Here is a 23,405-nt window from a genome sequence, read left to right on the forward strand (position 1 = left end):
CAGGAGGCTGAGGCAGGAGAATCTCTTGAACCTGGGAGACAGAGGTTGCAGCGAACCAAGATCCCACCATTGCACTCCAGCCTGGGCCACAGAGTAAGACTCCATCTTGGAAAAAAAAAAAAAAAAAAAGAGTCAAAAGTGAAGAGTTTAGTTCTATAGTAACCGTGAAGAAGGCCCTTGCACCAATCCTAGAGGACTCATCCCTGTTGAGACACTGGCAACAAGCTGAGAAGAAAAGAGGAACCACTTCTCACCCATGCCGGTTGTCAATGGCCTTTGCATTGTTTAAGGTATAACTTGGAAAACGTTTGTTTGTTTGTTTACATTCTTCGGACCATATGTGTATCCCTTTTAAAATTACAAAAGCACAAGAATATTTTAATGGGGAGCATCATGTTTTATTTTTCAACAAAAGCACAGGGATTTTTAGATGCAATGGTTTCTTCAACAACTTAGAGTCTGTTACAAAATATGATTTGGGGAATGTTCCCTAGTTCCACAATAGTAGGGTCTCTGGAAGCAACACCCCGGGTAGCTACAGTTTTCTCAAGTTCACCAGGTGATTCTTATAAAACTCGGGACCCACAGCTGTGGAGAGCTCACCTGCTTCCCAAATGAGAAAGAAGAAAACAATCAGCTCAATCTAAGAAATGGGTAAGTAAGAAGGTGCTTGGAACAGTGAATGAGAATAATTATATCCCCCAAAGACTTAATGGGAAGACAGAAGCTGATTACAATGGGTGAAGTGAGGAATGTTGCATTAGCAACAGAATGTGATAATTAATTAGTTATTTAAGGCAATTGGATTGTTTGATGCTGGATTCAGAATTTTTAGAGGCAAGCAAAGTCATATCAATTTACAGAATAAAAAGCTAAGAAAACAATATTCAGAGCAGTGAAGATTTCCCAAACAGACAAAAATAGCAAGAAGGTATTTTCTAGTGAGCCAAAACAGAACATGATATATGTTGTTTCTAGTAATACAGACACATTTCTGTTGATTAGAGGCTTAATTCCTTCAAATTTTAGGCTTTATACAGACAAAATTCTTGGTGATTATTGCAAGATAGACATAAACTTCTACTACTTTGTGGAGTGCTAGAGAATGGAAACTTCCATTGTTCAAAAGTGGAAGATAATCATTTATCAATCAATCATTTATTTATTCACAACAGTTATTGAATGCCTGTCACACGTTAGGCATAATGTTAGGCCTCTTTACAGACTGGTGGACAATCCTAATTTTTTGGTGTCTGTTTTTGAACACTGACTGCCTGTATTTGTTGTCTATTTTTATGTAACAAAATATCCCCAAACTTAGCTTAAAATATTGAACCTTTATTACTTCAGCTTCTTTGGGTCAGGAATTCAGCAGCATCTTAGCTGGGTGGTTCTGTTTCAGGGTCTTTGATGAGATTGAAATCAAGATGTTGGCTGAGGATGTGGTCATCTGAGAGTCTGACTGGGATTGAGGGATCCACTTTCAGGATGGCTCACTCACATGGCTGTTGGCAGGAGGCATCAATTCCTTGCTGTGTGGGCCTCTCCAAAGGTCAGTTGAGAGGCGGCTGCAACATGGTGGCTGAGTGAGAGATTCAGGAAAGAGCAAGGAGGAATACTTTCTGTACAATGCTTTCTATGACCTAATCTTAGAAGTCACATCCTGTGACTTCTGCCACATTCTGTCCCTAAGTCCAGCCCACGCTGAAGAGGTAGAGTTAGGCCCCACTTTTTTTAATGGAGAAATAGCAAAGAACTTGTGGACATCTTTTTATATCACTGCCCCTCAATTTATCCAAAGGACTTTGTTACTTAGACTACAAATAGGATGAAATGCAGACTTAAGGATAATGTATAAGCAGGTTGACCTAACAATCTCACTACTCTCAGGTCTTAATTATGTGACGATGATTACAGCAATTGTTGACTATGGCCACACATGATCAATGTTGATATTAGAATAACTGGGGATGGGGAAGCTATTAAAAATACTGGTACCTGGGTCCTATCTCTAGAAATCCTAACTCAAATAGTATGAAATGGAGTATGGATATTAGTAAAATCCAATGGAGTGTATTGGCAGAAGGCTTCACTTCCTTGCTGTTGGGGCCTCCAGGGCAGTTCAAGTGTCCCTATAACATGACAGCTGACTTTTCACAGAGCGAGGGAAAATGGTGTATAAATATGAAGCTTTTAAAAAGCTCCCTGGGTGATGAACCACTGCCCCAATACACTGAAATATTGACTCTTAAACATTTAAATAACTGTCTATTGAATGCCATCTTTGTCTTTATTTAATTACATAAATTGGTGAGCTCTCCAAGTATTTTGATGGCCTTTGTCACCATTTTTATTCTTTTTATGCATGTTCTGGTTTAGTTTTCATATTTATTTTGGATCTAGTTTCTCAACTATATTAGAGTTTGACATATTGATATTTCCTTACAGTTTCATCATGCATTCACACATCTAAAGGAATAATCTTAACTCCAGCAAAATTGGCTTGAAGCATGTGTGTGCTATGTAAAAATGTCAGGAATGCTATAATTACATTTTATCAGGTGAAGTTTAACATTTTAATAGGCAGTGTCTAAGACTGATCTGACAGGGTGTTTTTGGATGATGAAATGGATGCTCAAAATAAGAAAACACCACTCAAAACTAAATGAGTCACTTCTGCCAGACAAGTAGGTTTGAAATTTATTCTGAAGGGCCTGTGTAATTTTTCTGAAGTGCTGTCCTCTTTTAATGTATGTTCATTTAATCTGATTTTGAAGGTTGAAAAAATAACCCCTCTGCGACTTCTTAATCATTATAGAAGAAGAGTGAATATTTGGCAAAGTTTCAAGAGAAGTCCTTAGCTTGGTGTTTATTTCACCTCACCATAGATGTAATTCACCAAAATAGCAAGATTTTAAGCAACTTCTTCAGCTACACAGCTCCATCCATCCCTTTAGATGTTGGGACACAGTATCAACCAAATAGGACAAATGGGTATATTGTAGTCACAGTATTTGTTATCACTGTTCTTTCATGGGAGTGAATTTAATTTACTTAGGTTACTCATCTAATGTGTGTTGTCTTTGTTTTATTTACAAACAGGACAGTCACGAGTCCCTTCTTTTGAGTTAGGTTCTTGATTGGAATCACAATTTTGTACATTAGCTGGTAAATAGATGAGCTAGGCATTTTACATAAGTGTAGCTCTGCCAGTTCTTTTGATATTTTAATCTCTAAGAAAGATTGCTTTTTTTCCCTGGAGTGCTAAAAAGATTCCTCTTTGGGTAGGTGGGTGATCAGGCTGCAAAATCTGCCTTCCTGGAACTGCCAGGTTTGACTCAGCTGATCTGACTGCTAGCTTTCTTCTTTCTTAAAGGCATTCTATGGGAAATAAAAGTTAAGGGAATGAGCTGGAAGTTATTCCTGGATATGAGTCCCATCTTGACAGCTCACTGAATGCCCTTTGGCAAACTTGACAGCTCACTGAATGCCCTTTGGTAAACTACCTCTCTGCCTTCCATAGAAAATTGTGAGGATTAAATCAGTACATAGATAATGCCTGTTTCTGTTTGCCCTATATATTTCTTTCCTACTTTTTATACTGTTCCTAGCCCCTGTTTTCTTTGGAAAACTTTCATTCTATAGTGCCCAACCCTCCATAGGGGTGGAAATTTGGTCAAAGAAAGTCTAAAAGTATTTTGTCAATGGGAATTTGTTTTAGCACTTCCAAGATGTTATTCCATTGTCTTCTGTCTTTCATTGTTACTGTTGAGAAGTCATCAATAATTCTTATCGTTGCTTTTTTGAAGGTAAACCTAATTTTTCCTGTGACTGCTTTTAAAACCTTCTCATTGCCATTAGATTTTAGAAGCTCTACCATGATGTGTCTAGGAAGTTTGTTTGTTCAGTTTCTGCATTATTTCTATTTGAGGTTCATAGAGTTTCTTGCCTCTGTGGTTTGCTAGTTTGTCAGTTTGGAAAATTTTTCTTTTTTTTTCTTCTTTTTTTTTTTTTTTGAGACGGAGTCTCACTCTGTCGCCCGGACTGGAGTGCAGTGGCCAGATCTCAGCTCACTGCAAGCTCTGCCTCCCGGGTTTACGCCATTCTCCTGCCTCAGCCTCCCAAGTAGCTGGGACTACAGGCGCCCGCCACCTCGCCCGGCTAGTTTTTTTTTGTATTTTTAGTAGAGATGGGGTTTCACCGTGTTAGCCAGGATGGTCTCGATCTCCTGACCTCGTGATCCGCCCGTCTCGGCCTCCCAAAGTGCTGGGATTACAGGCTTGAGCCACCGCGCCCAGCCTGGAAAATTTTTCTTAAAAAATTGCTTCTTCTATTCTGCACCAGTCTATTTCTCCTCTCCTACTAGATATCTCATTACATGAATGTTAGAGTTTTTCAAGTAGTCTCCTATACCTTTTATGCATTTGTATGCATGTCTCATCATTTCATTTATCTCTGTGTTGCATTAATGATATGTTCTACTGACATATCTTCAGATACACTAATTTTCTGTCCTCTATGCCTACTCTGATATCTTAAATATTTATTTAATTCTTAATTTTGGTTTTTGTATTTTATTTGAGTTTTAGAATTTACATTTGATTCTTTGATGTAGGTGACAGTTCTTTGATTAAATTCTCCACATTTTCATCTGTTTTCTTGGATATATTAAAGTTATTTTAAAATCTCTATTTGATAAGCAAGTATACTGATTTTTTCTCTTCTTGTTCCATCTCTTGATGTGTCTGATAACTTCATTAAATGCCAGACAAATGTGTAAAACACTGTAGAAACTCTGGATGATATCTTTCTTTAGGAAAGATTGTTAAAATTACTAGGGAGATTATTAGGCTAAGGTGCTCTAGCACCCTGGGTTCCTACATAAGCAAACTGAAACTCAACTCAGTCTAAAGGGTAAAAAAAATCTTAAGCCTAATCAATCAGAAATCACCAACTAACCTTAAACTAGGGACTTTCCTCTGAAATGATGTAAATAAGGCTATTCCTCCAATTTAACCAATCAATATTTTCTTTTTGGCAATATTTTCTATTTGTCTTGACTTTGCAGTCACCCTATAAGCCTTCCTTTCGTGCTCCTGCAATGGAGCCCTGAATCACATGTAGTCTGGCACTATCCAATTCATGAATAACCTTCTGCTCAAACAAAGTCTTAAAAAATTTTAATGTGCCTAAGTTAATCTTTTAACTGGGCATACTTTTGATTTTTGGAAGTTAGTTAAACTAGAGACAGATTAATTTTATCCAGTATGACACTGATCTGATTGGAAGCTAGATTTGTTTCTGTAAGGGATGGTGCATATCCATTTTGCCCTTGATTCCAGAGTGGAGTCCTTCAGAAACTCAATCAAAACCCTGGGGGTGTTTACCAGAGCCTCTTACTTTTGGCTGGTTACAAACTTCAATTTTTGTCTCCCCACCATTGTGAGATGACTATAAATTTTGTTTCGCTTCTCAGGATTTTAGTTTTTGCTTTCTGCTTGGCTTTTTAGCCTCTAAGTCACTGGGCAAAATTTTTAAAAATGCTTCAAGAAGAAATGCAGAAGCCAACTGTAAAGCTTACTCCAATCTTTGTGGTGAGCTTGGCCCCCTCAAGTTTTGCTGCTTGTTAGCCATGATTAATACTTTTATCCAACACCCTGGAACATCTGAAAGAGTGGATCATCTTTCAACCCTTTAGTCACCACTTTCTGCTCAACTTCTCACCTTTCTGTTGCTTTAGAATTGGCAAATGCCTCAAATGGAAAATTGGTACAAAACATTGGGCTTTTCTCATATCCTGCCTACTTTGGTAGCTCTTTGATGGCTTCAAATATATATTTTAAAATATCTAGGTTTAGCAATCATTCTTGTTGGGACTATTGGTCAGATACAAACTAGACCATTTTATAATAGAAGCAACACTCTCTCATGGAAATTTTATTTTTAGTCTGAGACTTAAAAATGGAAAGGCCAATGGTAATTTCTAGAGACCCAATTCTGGGGCCTCTACTACTGAGATCTCTTATGATGCCCTGTTTGCAGTACTTGCCTGGGGTTGATTGCTCCTACCTTCCTTTGTATCTGTGACCCACCTAGTGTATTTCCAGTAAAAACTCTCTACTTTTTCCTAACTTAGTCTGATTTTCCATACCTGCAAACCATAAACATAAAACATCTGTCAGTTGGCTCAACAGAACAAAAGAAGCGACTTGTATTTATGCAAGAATATAGACGTATAATGTTCTTCAGAGTCAAGTGACCTGGTGTTTAGTATATTTTGAAAACAACTCTGTCACTAGACCGCTTGGTGACCTTGGAGAAGTCACCCCCTTGTGTCTCATGTTTCTGGTTTCTAAAATTTTGTGTCTGCACGAGATTACCTCTGAAATTCCTTCAAGCTGTAAATCCTATGATTCAGATTTGGAGCTAGTTGGCCCACACAGGAATTCAATCCACAAACTTGCCCTTTTAAATCTATGGTCTTACCAATTTATCATGCTAGTATTCCACATAAAATGTACCTTATAAAAAAAAAGCTAGTTAGCTATAAAACTTCTCACCCATATAAACTGAGTCATACCTGAACAAGAATAATTCTTGTCTGGATAGTGCTGTTCAAGAGGTAGATTTATTTGGCAAAGTCTCTTTGATAGTGAATGCCAATGATTCTACCTGGCATAGATGACACCCTGTCACAGCACCTGAAAATGTTGTTTTTAACCTGAGCACTTTACAAAGACACACACAATAAAACCCTCAATTAACTGGGAAGCTCTGTCCTCACATTTATGAATAACTGTATAGGGTTGCTTATTATTAGCTTAAACATATATGCCCATAAATTTATACCTATATAAATATATGCAATTATATAGAGCAGGATCTTTGACTTTTACAGGAGGATGTTAATTTCTAACTATACCTCTAGCTCCAGAGGAAACTATATATGTAGCCATTGGGTCTGTGGACATAATATCCCAGTTCCTGTTAATAATTTCAGTCTAAATTCTAGGCCCTCTCAAAAGCTCAATTATGAGAGACATTTGTGAAGTATCACCAATCTAGTTTTCAGATTATCTAAACTTTAGACTCTGTTGAAACGAGTTTACTGGAGAGCTATGTGCTTGGCACATGCCCCTTTGCCTTTGAGGACACTTGCTTTGGCTCTGTGGTAATCAACAACATCAAATATACCCCCTTCCTTCCATCTTATTGTCACTATAGGCAAAACAGCTATCATGTCTCATCTGGATTATTACAACACCTATCCTCAACTTCCTGCCCATTAGCCTTCCCTTATTCTCTGGGGGTCCCATACAACCAACTATCCCTGAGACACCAAGTGATCTTTTCAAATGGAAGTCTGATTGTGTTATCCACTTGCTGAAAAACCCTTCAGGAGCTTCCTGTTGGTCTTAGGAAACGTGCTGCATTGTTTGACTCTTGCTTACACCAGCCTCTTCCACCAAACTCCACCCCCATTTCAGCCAGAGTGGTTCAAATGCCACTCAAATGTCAAAAGAATGCCTCCCACTATACCAGCCTTCTTCATGGGGCAGTCTCACATGTTGTACCTTCTGTTTGGAACCCCCTTCCCTCCCTTTTGCATAGGAAAAGCCTACTCAACCTTCAGATCTGGAGTCAATCAGGCCTTCTTCAGGGAAGGAATTTCCTAACGCCCTGGTCTAAGTTAAATTATTATAGGCTTTCATGTTTGAATGTGTCTCTGTTTCACTGCACTTATATTTAGTCCTGTGCTTTGTTGGCTCTTCTGCTTCTGTCTTTAGAAGATAAAATCCACGTGAGCAGGAATTTAATATATTTCTAATCACCATTGTTTTTTCTCCCCAGAGTATAGCACAGTGCTGGGAACTTAGTGGGTGTATAATAAATGTTTTCTGAGAAGTGTCTGTTCATGTCCTTTGCTCATATTTTAATGGGGTTGTTTGTTTTTTGCTTGTCTGTTGCACGCCGAAAGGCTGAGGGTCGTGACCAACTCAGCATTCCACTGGAGGCTATATGATCCAACAGAAAATTGTTGATCATGAATGCAGGATGTGGGCAAAATCACATCTTCACCTGCCACCAGAAGGTATGCTGAGGGCAATCACTCCCTGTTCCAGTAGATAACTTTGAGGTTATCTACCTTGAGGTTATCTACTGGAACATCTGGAGCCTACTGTTCTAAGAAAGCAGCCTTGCAGGTCTGTACTAAATCAAGCAGCTGACCGACAACCACCCCCTTTCTCCCTGTCTCTTTTACTCAATAAATATGAAGGGCTCTAGAAGCTCAGGGCCCTTGTTCACTAGAAGCAAGGAGCTCCCTGACCCCTTCTTCCAAACATAGTCTTTTGTCTTTGTCTTTATTCCTGTGGAAAAACCTCCTTTGTTCAGTCCACCAGGGTCCACAGCACTTGTTAATGTTTTGTTTCCTGTAGATTCTGCATATTAGACCTTTGTTGGATGCATAGTTTGCAAATACTTTCCCTCATTCTGTAAGTTGTCTGTTTACTCTGTTGATAGTTTCTTTTGCTGTGAAGAAGCTCTTTAGTTCAGTTAGGTCCTATTTGTCAATTGTTTTTGTTTCAATTGCTTTTGGAGCCTTTGTCATGAAATTTTTGCCAAACCCTATGTCCAGAATGGTATTTCCTAGGTTTTCTTCTAGGGCTTTTATAGTTTTAGGTTTTCCGTTTAAGTCTTTAATCCATCTTGAGTTGATATTTGTGTATGGTGAAAGAAAGGGGTCCAGTTTCAATCTCCTGCATATGGTTAGCCAGTTATCCCAGCACCATTTATTGAATAGAAAGTCATTTTCCCATTGCTTGTTATCATTGACTTTGTTGAAGATTACATGGTTGTAGATGTAGAGTTTTATGTGTGGGTTCTCTGTCCTGTTTCATTGGTCTATGTGTCTGTTTTTGTACCAGTACAATGGCACAATGGCTGTTTTGGTTATTATAGCCTTGTAGTACAGTCTGAAATTGGGTAATGTGATGCCTCTGGCTTTGTTCCTTTTGCTTAGGATTGCTTTGGCTATTTGGGGGTCTTCTTTGGTTCCACATGAATTTTAGAGTAGTTTGATAGGAATAATGTTAAATCTGTAGAATGCTTTGGGCAGTATGGCCATTTAAAAATATTCATTCTTCCAGTCCATAAGCATAGAAAGTTTTTTCATTTGTTTGTATCTTCTATGATTTCTTTTAGCAGTGTTTTGTAGTTCTCCTTGTAGAGATCTTTCACCTCCTTGGTTACACATATTCCTAGGTATTTTTGTGTCTGCGGCTGTTGTAAATAGGATTGAATTCTTGATTTGGCTCACGGCTTGAACTTTATTGGTGGTGTCTAGAAATGCCACTGATTTTTGTACATTGATATTATATCCTGAAACTTTACTAAAGTCATTTGTCAGTTTTAGGAGGTTTTTGGTGGAGTCTGTAGGGGTTTCTAGGTATAGAATTCTATCATCTGTGAAGACAGATAATTTGACTTCCTCTTTTCCTATTTGGATGCCCTTTATTTCTTTCTCTTGCCTGATTGCTCTGGCTAGGACATCCAGTAATATGCTGAGTAAGAGTGGTGACAGTGGGCTTCCTTGTCTTACTCCAGTTCTCAAGGGGACTGCTTTCAGCTTTTGCCTATTCAGTTCGATGTTGGATGTGGGTTTGCCATAGATGGCTCTTATTATTTTGAAGTATGTTCCTTCGATGCCTAATTTATTGATGGTTTTTAACATGAAGGGATGTTAAAGTTTATCAAAAGCCTTTTTCTGCATCTATTGAGATGATTATGTGGTTTTTGTTTATAACTCTGCTTACATGGTGAATCACATTTATTGATTTTCATATGTTGAACCAACCTTGCATCCCAGGAATACTGCCTACTTAATGATAGTAAACTGACTTCTCTACATACTGCTGGATTTGGTTTGTTAGTATTTTGTTGAGGATATTTGCATCTGTGTTCATTAGGGATACTGGCCTGAAGTTTTCTTTTTTCATTGTGTCTCTGCCATATTTTGACATATAGAATAAGTTAGAAAAGCCTCCCTCCTCCTCAATTTTTTGGAATAATTTCAGTAGGATTGGTTCTAACTAGTTCTTCACTGTATGTCTGGTAGAATTTGTCTGTAAATCTGTCTAGATCAGGGCTTGTTATGATTGGTAGGGTTTTTATTACTGATTCAATTTTGGAATTTGCTATTGGTCTGTTCAGGGTTTCAATTTCTTTCTGGTTCAATTTTGTGAGATTATGTTTCCACAAATTTGTCTATTTCTTCTAGGTTTTCTCCAAAAGGTTTTTAAGGAAGGGAGACTTTTTTACCTTAAGAAAAAACAATTATTTTTGACTATAATGTGGAGACAGCATATATTTGATTTTAGGGTCTTAATATTTTGTAAACCTTTACCTTTATCTCTATAATACTGTTTTTGACCAGATTCCCCAGAACCAGAGCTTAAGATGAGAGTTCTTTTTTAAGCGGCTTATTGAGAATGCTCTTAGGAGAAGGGGCGTGAAAGCGCAGGGGAAAAGAACTCAGCAAGGGTGGGTCAGCTGAAGACTGGCTTCCACCTGATCTCAAGGTGAACTCTGGAAACTGTGGTGCATCACAGTTAATCCCACCTTGAGGCAAGGGAAACCACAGGGGTCAACTGTAAGCCTTCAGCAGCCAGTACTCATAGCACATGAGGGCACACTGGCCTGTTAAAGATCTGAGTGGGGCAACAACACTGTCAATGGCAAGGGTTTTATTTACCTTGTCTTGAATTGGAAGAGACTTAATTTTTTTCTTATTAGAGATGGGGTCTTGCCATGTTGCCCAGGCTGGAACTCCTTGGATTAAGCTATCCTCCCACCTCTACCTCCCAAAGTGCTGGGATTACAGGCATAAGCCACCGTGCCCAGCCTGGAAGAGACTAATTTGTATATATTTATGTATTTATTTTCTTAGTAACAAATGCATGTGGTTAAGAAGACAACTAAAAAGGTGTGCAATCTGTCTCCAATTTTCTTCCCCAGAGACAGTCACTGTTAAGCATTTCTTGTATATCCTTTCAAAGGTAGTCTATATGTATTTTTCACTTTCTTTCTGTAAACCAAATTATAGCATTATGTTCTGCACATTGTTCTCCTGACTGAATGAGGAAACTTGGAAGATATTCTGTACCAAAATATAGAGGGCTGTGTCATCATTTTTAATGGCTGTAGAGTATTGCACTGTTTCTACAAACCACAGTATATTCACCTTGATTTTTTGGCAGTTAATTTTCCTTATATGGCTTTACTATGCATATGTCTATAAACCACTTTAAAGAGTTGAAATAGACTAGAAGATCAATTGCTAAAACTAACACATAGGATCTCATGTCCTATAAGAGTTCACCTGGAAGACCAATAACAGGACCTAGAAATAGCACATTCCAAGAGAAAATCATACTTTTTTCCTATACGACCCTGTGGAGTATAATCAGTGATGGATATAAGTCAGGGAGCTTGGCTGAAACTCTTATCACTTCATTGAGCATGGCAGAAATCCCAAGCCAATTTCAGAGCAATTTCAGGGCACCTCGTAGGTTTCCGAGGAATTCGTTGACTATATCCAAAGCTCTCCAAACTTTGGTCCAAACTTTCTTTATTGATTTAATGTAAAGCCTGATAAAATTCTGTGACTTTAAAATAAACCAGCCTAAACTAGATTTGGGTTTAAAAGCCGCTGCGATGATACATTTGTATATCTATATCTTTATTTTTGGAAATGTAATTATCTTTTCTAAGTCATGGTTTAATGGAGCAAGGTCTGAAACTGTCCCTGCTTGCTTGTGTTGCAAAATGAACAGCTGACATTCTTACAAGATGAGAAGCTACTTCAGAAGCTAAAGACAGAAGCTTGGCTTCTCCCCTGAGGAAGCCTGGGTAGCCATGATTCACACACAGCAGGTACCAACGTGGAGCTCTGTTAGGATAAGGCAGTTGGTGTTTCCACAAGCAGAGCCTCCCTAGCTTCCTTCTTTCCTTTCCTTCCTTCTTTCCTTCCTTCCTTCCTTCTTCCTTCCTTCCTTCCTTCCTTCCTTCCTTTCTTCCTTCCCTCCCTCCCTCCCTCTCTCCCTCCCTCCTTCCTTCCTTCCTTCCTTCCTTTCTTCCTTCCCTCCCTCCCTCCCTCCCTCTCTCCCTCCCTCCTTCCTTCCTTCCTTCGTTTCAAAGGACAAATGTTCCATGGCCAGATTCCATGAGTAAAACACTTGGCCCAAAATTTAATGTGGCCTTATAATTCCTGTTTCATTCCATATGAAGCCACGTGGATAGAACTTAGATGTCTGCCATTTCTTAGATAAGCATATTTAACCAAGAGACAACTAACACCTAGAATTAGATTTAAAATGTCTGTTGAGTAGTACTCTATTGTGTATAAGTGCCACATTCTCTTTCATTTTTTAAACAATCCTGGTGGTTTTATTTTATTTTATTTTTTATTTATTTATTTATTTTTTTGATGGACACTCACTCTGTTGCCAGGCTGGAGTACAGTGGTGCGATCTCGGCTCACTGCAACATCCACCTCGCGGGTTCAAGTGATTCTCCTGCCTCAGTCTCCCGAGCAGCTGGGACTACAGGCGTGCACCACCAGGCCCAGCTAATTTTTCTATTTTTAGTTGAGACAGGGTTTCATGATGTTGGCCAGGATGGTCTCTATCTCTTGACCTTGTGATCTACCCACCTTGGCCTCCAAAAGCACTGGGATTACAAGTGTGAGCTACTGCACCTGGTCTCTTTATTTTTATTTATTTATTTATTTTTAACTTTTGTTTTAAGTTCAGGAGTACAAGTGCAGGTTTGTTACATAGGTAAACTTGTGTCCTGGGGGTTTGTTGTATAGATTATTTCATCATCACCCACATATTAAACATAGTGCTCATTAGTTATTTTTCCTGATCCTAACTAAAAGAGTAAAATTGGATTGTTTGTAACACAAAAGATGAATGCTTGAGGGAAGGGGGACTCCATTTTCCAGGATGTGATAATCATGTGTTGCATGCCTGTATCAGAACAGCCAGTGTACCCTATAAATACATACACCTACTACGTCCCCACAAAAACTAAAATAAAAAATAAAAATAATAAACACAACACCAAAAAAATAAAATAAAATGTCTGTTAATGGATCACAATAAGACATGGTATTTTGGCCGGGCACGGTGGCTCAAGCCTGTAATCCCAGCACTTTGGGAGGCCTAGACGGGCGGATCACGAGGTCAGGAGATCGAGACTATCCTGGCTAACACGGTGAAACCCCGTCTCTACTAAAAATACAAAAAAAAACTAGCCGGGCGAGGTGGTGGGCGCCTGTAGTCCCAGCTACTTGGGAGGCTGAGGCAGGAGAATGGCGTGAACCCGGGAGGCACAGCTTGCAGTGAGCTGAGATCCGGCCACTGCACTCCAGCCTGGGCGACAGAGCGAGACTCCGCCTCAAAAAAAAAAAAAGACATGGTATTTTACATTGTCCAGTGTCCAGCTTAGAATGAAGGTACTGTTGAAAGTCTTGGAATAAGCCTTTTGTTGTCTGAGGATTAGTAATGAAGGTCAGGTGTTTTGGTAACTTGTAGAAATTAAAAATAACTCAGGTGTGTTTCCTTTCTCTCCCTCTTTGGAAGAGGTGAAAGTGATGGGCAAATATCAACTACTTTATCCAACACTGCTCAGTGAAGGTGTTGGATAAGATGCTCATTAATAGCAGAATTGAATTTTTAATTGGCAAAATGTCACCGTGATGGATTCTATATGTAGGTGGGTTATTTCTTCTTTTCAGTTTATATCACTGACAGCCTGTTGGGTACTGGAACCCTTCCAAGGCATAGTGCTTCATAGTACCCCACTAATTTCCAGATTCCTCATAGTTAAAGCAGTCATGAGATTGTTATAAGGATTCTGTGAGATAATTTATGTAAAACGCTTAGTACAATGTTTGGTACATAGTAATGACTCATTCAATATATTTTCAATAAACATTTATTGAGTGCCCTGCATGCACTGTTCAAGGTGCTGAAGATACAGACAAAAACCATGGTGCTTATATTCTAATTTGGGAAGATAAATAGACAAGTAGTAAAGATATATTGAGAAAATAATGAGTGCTATGAAAATAGCTAAACAGAATTATATTATTAATGTTGACTTGGAGAGAGGAGATGGAAAGGTGACATAGATGGTATACTGGTCCTGGGCTGTTTGCCCTCAGAGCTATCTTTTCTATTACCTGTTGTAAACTATATGGTCAGGGTATGTAGATGTGGTGGGATGTTTTCCAAAGCTCCTGTATTAGCTGGTTCCAAGTGGGTTTAGCTAGTGGAGGCACTGGTGGAAGATTGGAGAATGGAAGGAAGGGAGAAGGTAGGGTATTTTTCTCACCCTTCCTGTGCTCATTGGATTCTTGGTAGTGGTTGTGTTTCTCCTGTGGGTCTTGCTTCTGCTGGATATGTCTAAAGCTTCTCCCAGATTTCACCTGGTGACCCCGGCTCATGGGATCTAGTAATACCACTTTTCCTTTAGTTTTCCTGCTGCTGTAAATATCTGTGTTGTCCTGCCTCATTTGACTTTGAAGCTTATCCATCCCATGTATGACTTATCACCCATATTAAATTCCCTCTGTTCTGTATACTTAGAAAGGTTTCTGCCTTCCTCGGATGCTGACCTGAACAAGGATTTACAGAAGGTCTTTCTCAGAAGATGCCACGTGCAATAAAAGCTGAATGGTAGGAAGCTAATCGTGTGGTCTGGAGGAAGAACATTCCCAGCCACAGAGAACAGCAAGAGCAAAGGCACGGAAGTGAGGGCGAGCTTAGGGTATTTAAGGAACAGAGAGAAAACCGCCGTGGTTGGAGTATAGTGAGTGGGAAGGAGAGGGTATGAGATGGGTATGTGATGTGTATAGAGAGGAAAGTGGTGGTTAGTTGATGGGAGATCTAGATAACTAGAGAAAGAAGAACTTTGGATTATATTCTAATTGTGATTGGAAGCCACTGGAATGTTTTAATAGGAGAGGAGGGACTGGGCACAGTGGCTCACGCCTGTAATCCCAGCACTTGGAGGCTCACTTGAGGCAAGGAGTTTCAGATCAGCCTGTGCAACACAGAGAGACTCCATATCTACAAACAAAACAAAATTATCTGGGTGTGGTGGTACATGCCTGTAGTCCCAGCTACTTGAGAGGCTGAAAGAGGAGGCTCGAGCCCAGACTTTGAGGCTGCAGTGAGCTATGATCCCGCCATTGCATTATAGTCTGCATGACAGAGCAAGACCCTGTCTCAATTTAAAAAAAAAAAAAGAAAAAAGAAAAGAAAGGCTGGGTGTGGTGGCTCATGCCTATAACCTCAGCACTTTGGGATGCTGAGGCAGGCAGATCACAAGGTCAGGAGTTCGAAACCAGCCTGACCAACGTGGTGAAACCCCGTCTCTACTAAAAATACAAAAATTAGCTGGCCGTGGCGGCACGTGCCTGTAATCCCAGATACTCAGGAAGTTGAGGCAGGAGAATTGCTTGAACGCAACAGATGGAGGTTGCAGTGAGCCGAGATTGCGCCATAGCACCCCAGCCTGGGTAACAGAGCGAGAGTCTGTCTAAAAAAAAAAAAAAAAAGAAAGAAAGAAAGAAAAGATAAGAAAAAAAGAGGAGAGAAGGAAAGAAAGGAACACATAAGTAATATGATTTATGCTTGAAAGAGATCGTTCTGACTGCTTTAAATAAAATATAATAGAAAGAATATTAAAGGATTTTAAGAGTGGGTCAATGGCAAATTAAGTGCATATTGTTAATAATCTGAGCAAGAAATGATGTTAACTTGGGCTAAGATGGAAGCCAAGAAGAGGAATGGGAAGATTTCTAATATGTTTTGGAAGAAGAGGCTACAGAACTTACTGATAAGAGGCATAAGGAAGAAAAAGAATCAAGAGTGACTCCTAGACTTTTTGATCTTGAAGTTTTTGTTGAGAGACAGAACTAAAGGAGTGGCAGGCACTTGCCAGAAAAAGAAAATATTTAATTTTCAACCTCTTAAAGTAGAGAGGTTATTTGATATCTAAATAGAGTTATCATGTAAATAGCTGTAGTTCATGTCTGGAGCTCAAGGGAGAAGTCATAAGTAGAATTATAGATGTGGAAGTCAACAGCACACATCCATGGGGATGGGAAAACTACCAAAAGGAAGGATCTAGGCATACAGCAACTATTATTGTTGTTATTGCCTTATAACAAGCTTTTGTATTTCCTCAAAATGAAAACTTTGACCAAAGCTTGAGACTTGCTAAGTTGGTTTAAGGAAATGATGAAAATGAGCAGCCAAATGATCACTTTGCCTGAACATTTGTTAGATATTCTTATCCTTTTCTCTGTAGACCAGATGGGCTAGCTGGGGAAATAGTAAGAGTGATGGATAATCTGGGGCTGTGAGCATTACCTGTATGCGCAAGTTTTCTGGACAGAGGCCCAGGCCAGTTCATTATAGAGTAGTGAATCAGTATGCTTCCTATTCTGTCTGACAACTGAATCACCCATACCACATTCCCTCATATATGAATGTTTTATCAAGAACAAGACAAGTTGTGATGAGTACATTTGGACGTACAATGACTTACCCTATTTGGTTTTAAAAATGAAACTTGAAACTATTTTTTAAAGGCCAAACCAACTCTTTTGAGAAAATACTCCAGAGTAAGAGTAAGAAAATATTGATGTATTCCAAGGCAAGAGTTAAGCAAGACACAGTGAGCTCATCCATGACCTCCTTTTTCTTAGGTCATTGCCGAGTGAGTCCCCAGGAATCCAATTTACCTGCTGCTGCTGTTATGCAATGCCTCTTAGGCAGGTATGGGGAAACTTGGATAAGAGAAAATGTTGTGAATAGTCATGGAAGATGAAATGAGGAGTGACCTTGGTGTTACCACATGGGAGTCAAATGTACCCAAGGATAACACCAACAGCGGAGTCTGTAAGATGTTGCTTGTTTCACTCTTCAGCCAAGTCTTATTTTCATGCAACTTGGAGGTGAGTGTGCATGTTTTTTAGAAAATGATTTCTTAGACTGTCCATTTTTTAAACGGATAGACTATCCTAGGCTCCATTAAGTACAATCCGGGCACACAGTGCTGCCTGATGAATAACAGCCACAAGATGATCCAGGCGATATTTTATCTTCTCCAGTGCCAAATTCAGCGATTCCAGCCTTGGGAGCGGTTTGGCAGTCTCCATAATCTGGGTGATAAACTGATTTTTCCACATGCCTTAATTAGGCTCATCAAGCCCATCATATTTCTGGACATTGAGATGTTAATGCTGCCAGGAAGGCTGGATATGCCCTCACTCTTGCCTTGGACAGTGTCAGATAGAAGCCTTCATAGTAATTTCATCCTGTTATTTTACCCATGAATCCTGTTTCTCTTTTGACCTCTCATTTTTTTCCCCCCTATTTTAATCTAAGTGGACCTGGTACATGATAAATCTATGAATTCATAATAGCTGCATATTTATGTGGTGTGCATATTTATGATGATGGAGACGACAAATAAATAAATGCAAAGCAAGCAAAATCTAACAACGAAGCACAAAGGTCTGTCAGTTTTCTTTTCGTTTTTGTTTGGGTTTTTTTTTCAATACTGGAGGTTCTAAGTGAATTCTCTAGTCAGTTATCAGCATTTGGCACTTTGTTGTAAATTTCAGTGCTGCTCCCATATCTCAAGACTTGTTATAAATCGACAACACTAAATTGTTGGTGTACTGGCATAGCTATAGGCAAAGAGATCACTGGAACAGAAAGGAGAGCCCATACAAAAGAAGTGGCATTGCAGATCAGTGGAGAAAAGGCGGATGTTTCAGTGCATGGTGCTGAGACATTCATAATCTATATGGAAAATCATGGAATTGGACCCCACGTTACACTATACACAAAAATGAATCCCAAGGGTATTAAACACCTATATGTAAAAGGGCAAACTATAAAGCTTTTTAGAAGAGAACATAGGTGGATATCTTCATGAACTTAAAATATGAAAAGTTTTCTTAAACAAGACACAAAAAGTGCAATCCATAGAGAATATGATTGATAAATTTAACCACATGAAAACTAAGCATATGTATTTATCAAAAGACATCATATGAAGAGTGAAAATGAAAAATGTGGTGCTAACTTACTTTGATTCTCCTTGGGAATTTTGGTATATGAAGACCTTCCAAAGCTATAAAATGTAGAAAAATGGCAGGGCTGCTCAGATGTGACAGTTTGTGCTGACCTCATCTCTGTCATCTGTGCCCCGTTCCTCCTGTCGAAGTAATTGTCTGAAAGGATAAATGTAGCTTATTGCTGCTGTTCCTCGCTTTTTCTGTGGTGTATTAAAGTACTTTTGAACTATTCTTGTTAGAAACATGCTTTGTGGCATCTCTCATTGTTGCCCAAATAATACAAATTCTTCAAAGAACTGGAATTCGTAACTAAAAAATGTGTGTCTATATGTTTGTGTTTCAGAAGTTCAAGGAACATTGAAAGTGAGTTTTTACCCCAGGATTTAAATGTAATATATGCTCCCTAAAGAGAAAATTTGCAATGCAGAAAAATAAAAAATAAAAAAAGAATCTTAAATCACTCAGAATCCTCCTACCATCCATAGTTAACTATTATTAATATTTTGATGTCTTTTTAAAAATGTGGATCACACTGTAGTTACAGTATTAAATTCTGATTGAGTCACTTAAGATCATAACACAAACTTCCTACGCATGTAGTTACAAATTTGGGGGAAACATTATTTTTAGTGGCAGACCATGGAAAGCAGCATACCGTAGCATTAGGATCACAGGCTCCAGGATCATATTGCTTAGATTTGAATACTGAATCCACTATTTATTAGCTGTGTGATCACAGACAAACTACTGAATGCCTTTTTCCTCAGTTTCCCCATCTGTAATATAAACCAATACCAGTATCCACCTTGTAGGAAGGGCTGTTGTGAAGATGCAGTTTGATACCTATAAAATGATTAGAATTATGCTTGGCAAGTAATAAATGACAGTTATTATTATTGTGTGTGTACAGGAGTGAGCTTCACCGCCTTCCAGTCCTACTCAAGTGCCAGTGCTGGCAGTTTCGTTTGTATCTTCTCATTCTCCTCTGCATAGAAAGGACACTATAGTCCGAGTCAAAAGACTCATGACTGTCCCAAAAGGCATTAGTCCACATCCAGTAGTTTGGAGGTCTTCAGAGGCTTAGGGCAGAGGTGGTTGTCCTCTTGCTAGATGATTGGGAGATCTGCAGGTAACCTTTGCTGGGAGCCTCTCGTTGACAGAAGTGGGAACTGCTCACTGGGGTTCTCAGTATCTGCCCCAAGATAGGCTTCCTTGAATAGCTGGGGTTAGCCTGTCTCTTGATGCTGATTCTCTTCATGTGGTCTCCCTAGATCCATTCCCCATGCTGCTACTGTTAGGCAGCATCTGCCCTCCAAAATCATGGCCTATCTCTTTTCCCAACCAGGAACAGGGATGGCAGGCATGATTGCCTACTCTTTTCTTTCTAGCCAATCATTGTTGCATAAACTCCGTCAGTCAACTTTCCCCCAAAGCCATTCTTTGTAATGATCAAGGCTTATTTTAGAAGTTAAAAAGACTGAATATTGACTATCTCTTTCTTTCCATTCTTACCATAACAATTCCAATTTCCTTTGAATGCCTGATTAACTAGGAGAAGGGTCATGTAGGACAGATTACAGGAAAGAAAAGCACAAATATTAATATTTCATGATGTTTTCTCATCATAAATGAATGTATCATGACTTACTTAATTACTCTCCTGTTGCTGGACATTTAGATTATTTTTGATTTTAGCTATTAAAATGACACATTGATTAACATTGCTAAAAACCCTTTCCTGTTCTGGATGACTTAGGATGAATTGCCAGAAATGGAAATTCTAGGCCAAACCATATTTAAAAAATACTTTAAGAATTTTTTTTCTTGTGCCAGTTCAGAATATATTGCTTTATAGGTTCACAGAAAATTAAGCATAAGAACAGGTCAGATCTTTAAAAATATTGCCATGTATTTAATTGTCTAAATGTCTGTGATATTCATTTGTATTGACTAAAAATACCCTCAGTGGCTTGTTGATGTCTTGATTTCTTTGGCTAATGGCTTTGTTCTCCTGTTAAACTATGAATACCCTTAGGAGCAGTAAAAGTTTAAAACTGTACACCAAGAGAAAGACTTCATTTTCTGGGATCCTTAACTAAGAATTGATTACTGGGGATAGCATTGACTACTTGACTAGTAGGACAAGGATAACATGATTGGTTACCAGTAGATAGGTGCTACTGGCCGTGGCTTATGGCATTGGAATGGATTCCAGGAGATACCAATGGCCAATTTTCAATATGTTCAGTCTTTAAAGGGAAATGAATAGGGGAGTGAATTGGATGGGGCATCAAGATCATTACTACATTCCATCCCTATTATAATATTTTCAAACAAGTGATAGCAGATCAAAACAAACACTGAGAACAAGGCTATCCCTGATGTACTTTTGCAATGGAAGGACAGCACTGTTTATTCTGACTTGGTAATGCAAGGAAGGAAGAATTATGCAAAAGGTGCTATCAACCTGAGCCTTCCATAGACATCAGAATCTTGAATGAGATGGGGTTTTATCCATCTATAACATAAAACTCTACAAAATCAAAAGAAAAAGTATTCATTGAGAATAAATGATATAATAGAATATTATGTACAATTTTATTACACACGTGGCACAAGCATAGTCATATATAGGGAACTACAAATGCAATACGATAGAATTTGCAATTAATAACCAATTGATCCCACTAGAAATTGCTAAAAAGCTTTAGCGAGTGATTCTGGTCTTTTTTGATCTGAATTTCTCTTCCTTTTAATAAAATCTTTAAGATCTGTAAATTATTTTCTGTGTATCTCGTGCTCTTCTTGCCTTATGTGGACCTCTGCTGGAATGCTTGCTTTCCTGAGTTAGAGAAATTAATATCAAAAATTGCAGAAAATCCTCACTCTGGAAGTATAAAAGCTCAACATTTAGTTTAAATACGGAGCCATCATAAACTGAGTTGCCATGGAGATTCTTCCTCCCACATGCTCTACAACGTCTGCTGCCAATTATCCAGAAATAACTTCTGTATTTCTATGTAATCTTCTGTATATCACCTACTGCTGCTTCTATATTCTATTTGAGCTTTGGTGAAAGGAGGACCTTTCATTTCTATTCCTTGGAGGTAGGAAAGATAATTTTCAGCATGTCCAAGCTGAAAAGGATCCCCCACTTTGTCACTTCCTGCGTAACACTATTAAGCATCCCCCTTAGTTGCAGCAGATAAGGGTTAACTTTTTATCCATTTTATATTTGCAATAGACTTAGACTACCACCTTGGTGGCTGTGATAGGATAGATGATTATAGGTACTATGGGTCAATTTTAATTCATGCTATAACAGTACTCTGATCTTTTTTCCTCCAACAGTAGTTCGATGAGTCACTGTTTTCTCACATGCACTGCCATTCAGAGTCTACATTCTGTTTCTATATTCTATAGAATATAGACTATTCCACTCTCCTATATTCTGTCTGAGATTTGGTGCAAGGAAGAGGACTTTTCATTTCTATTTCTTGGAGGCAGGAAGGATAATTTTCAGCATGTCCAAGCTGAAAAACCTCCCCCACTGTGTCACTTCCTGTGTAACACTAGTAAGTATCCCCCTCAGCACAGCAGATAAAGGTTAACTTTTTATCCATTTTATATTCGCCATAGACTAGACTACCACCTTGGTGGCTGTGGTAGGATAGGTACTATGGGTCAATTTTAATTTTATGCTATAATAGACTCTGTGATCTTTTTTTCCTCCCAACAGTTGTTTGATGAGTCATTGTTTTCTCACATGAACTGCCATTCAGAGTCACTCCACTGAGCAGTTAGGGGTTGAAGATGGAAATCCGTCTGCTTCTCTATTTTGATTTGGATCATCCATGCTTAGGAACTAAAGAGTGTTCCTTGAACTGAGTCAATATCATGTAGGCAGATGTGAAAGCACTCAGTCACACACTAGATTTACACAGCAGCAGAATTTCAACTGTTCTTTTCTCTGAAGGCCAGCAGCCTCTGACGCTACAGGAGCCTGTTTTACCTGCTGCTGCATGCTGAAAACTGATGATCTTTTTGTGGTTGATCATTCCTTCTCACAGGCTCAACCAAGTGGTGTTCCAAGAACAGCCCAGGTTCACAGAAGACTTCCACTGCATCATATAGGCTCACTTTTAGAGAGTAGTTTAGTGAACACAGATTTGTTTTGAAGTGTTAAGTTTACTGCATGTGTAGCAGGAATGAAGAAATCAGAAAAGATCTTTGATCATTTGCCCAACTTAGAGGTGTATGCTCAAAAAGAAATGAAAGGTTTGTCTGCCCCTTTTCCCAAATTTTCACTGCCTACTGAGAGGCTGCAGGAAGAAAGTAATCAAAAAGGCTTGGATAACGCCATGGAACAAATCTAAAAGTATCACTAGCTGGATCTGACAATAAGAGATGGTTAGTAAGGGAGAGTAATGAGACACTGCCCAGCATCATACTATTTATAGGTCAGTTTCCAACTTTCAGGCAAGCAGGTTTCAAATCTTTCAAATCATTAAAGCTTCCCTGGATTACAATTCCCAGAGAAGCTGTATATAATGGACTGATAAATATAATCACTGACCTTCTATTCTCTATCTCTGGTAAACACTATGACTGCTCATCCTCCTTGGTCATTTGGTAGAAGATAAATCATCATGACTCTTGAGCATCACTTAAACAGTTTTCTTCTTTCCCCCCCAAAACTTTGTACCTAAAGCTACTATAAATGAACAGTTTAGAGTTGTACAGCGATACCACTAGACAGTGCTGAGGAGATGACAATCTGTTAAAAAGTAGCCAAAAAGCAGGAGAATGGTGTGAACCTGGGAGGTGGAGCTTGCAGTGAGCCGAGATTGCACCACTGCACTCCAGCCTGGGCGACAGAGCAAGACTCCATCTCAAAAAAAAAAAAAAAGTAGCTGGAAAGTGTTATTGTAGGGTCAAAAGAAAGGTGCATTTCAAATTGTGAGCTTGCCAAATAATACTTTAAGGATTTTGTCCTTCAAAAAGTCACATTAGTGTGCAAAGCTGTGTGAATGGGAATGTTTACTGAATCACTGTTTATCTCAATAAAAAGTGGCATTTAGGTAGTCCTAACCAGGGCAATCAGGCAAAAGAAGGAAACAAAGGGCTTCCAAATTGGAAAAGAGCAACTTAAACCATTTACCAATGGTATGCTTGTATACCTAGAAAATCCTAGATCCCTCCAAAGACTCCTTCATTTGATAATGAATTTAGTAAAGTCTCA

General features: G+C 38.8%; 1 long non-coding RNA gene across 1 annotated transcript in view; it reads right to left on the minus strand.

Annotated features, from left to right (window-relative positions):
- Window positions 1–18,427, minus strand: part of LOC117098100 — a 39,785-nt gene extending 21,358 nt beyond the window's left edge. Inside the window, exons 1-2 of the long non-coding RNA XR_004443177.1 lie at window positions 18,176–18,427; window positions 1,502–1,582 (exon numbers count right to left, since the gene is read on the minus strand). This is a non-coding gene — a long non-coding RNA (uncharacterized LOC117098100). The remainder of the gene's footprint in view (window positions 1–1,501; window positions 1,583–18,175) is intronic.
- Between the last annotated feature and the right edge of the window lie 4,978 nt (window positions 18,428–23,405).

Source organism: Trachypithecus francoisi, unplaced genomic scaffold (assembly GCF_009764315.1).
Source record: "Trachypithecus francoisi isolate TF-2019V2 unplaced genomic scaffold, Tfra_2.0 Lachesis_group15, whole genome shotgun sequence".
Classification (NCBI taxonomy): domain Eukaryota; kingdom Metazoa; phylum Chordata; class Mammalia; order Primates; family Cercopithecidae; genus Trachypithecus; species Trachypithecus francoisi.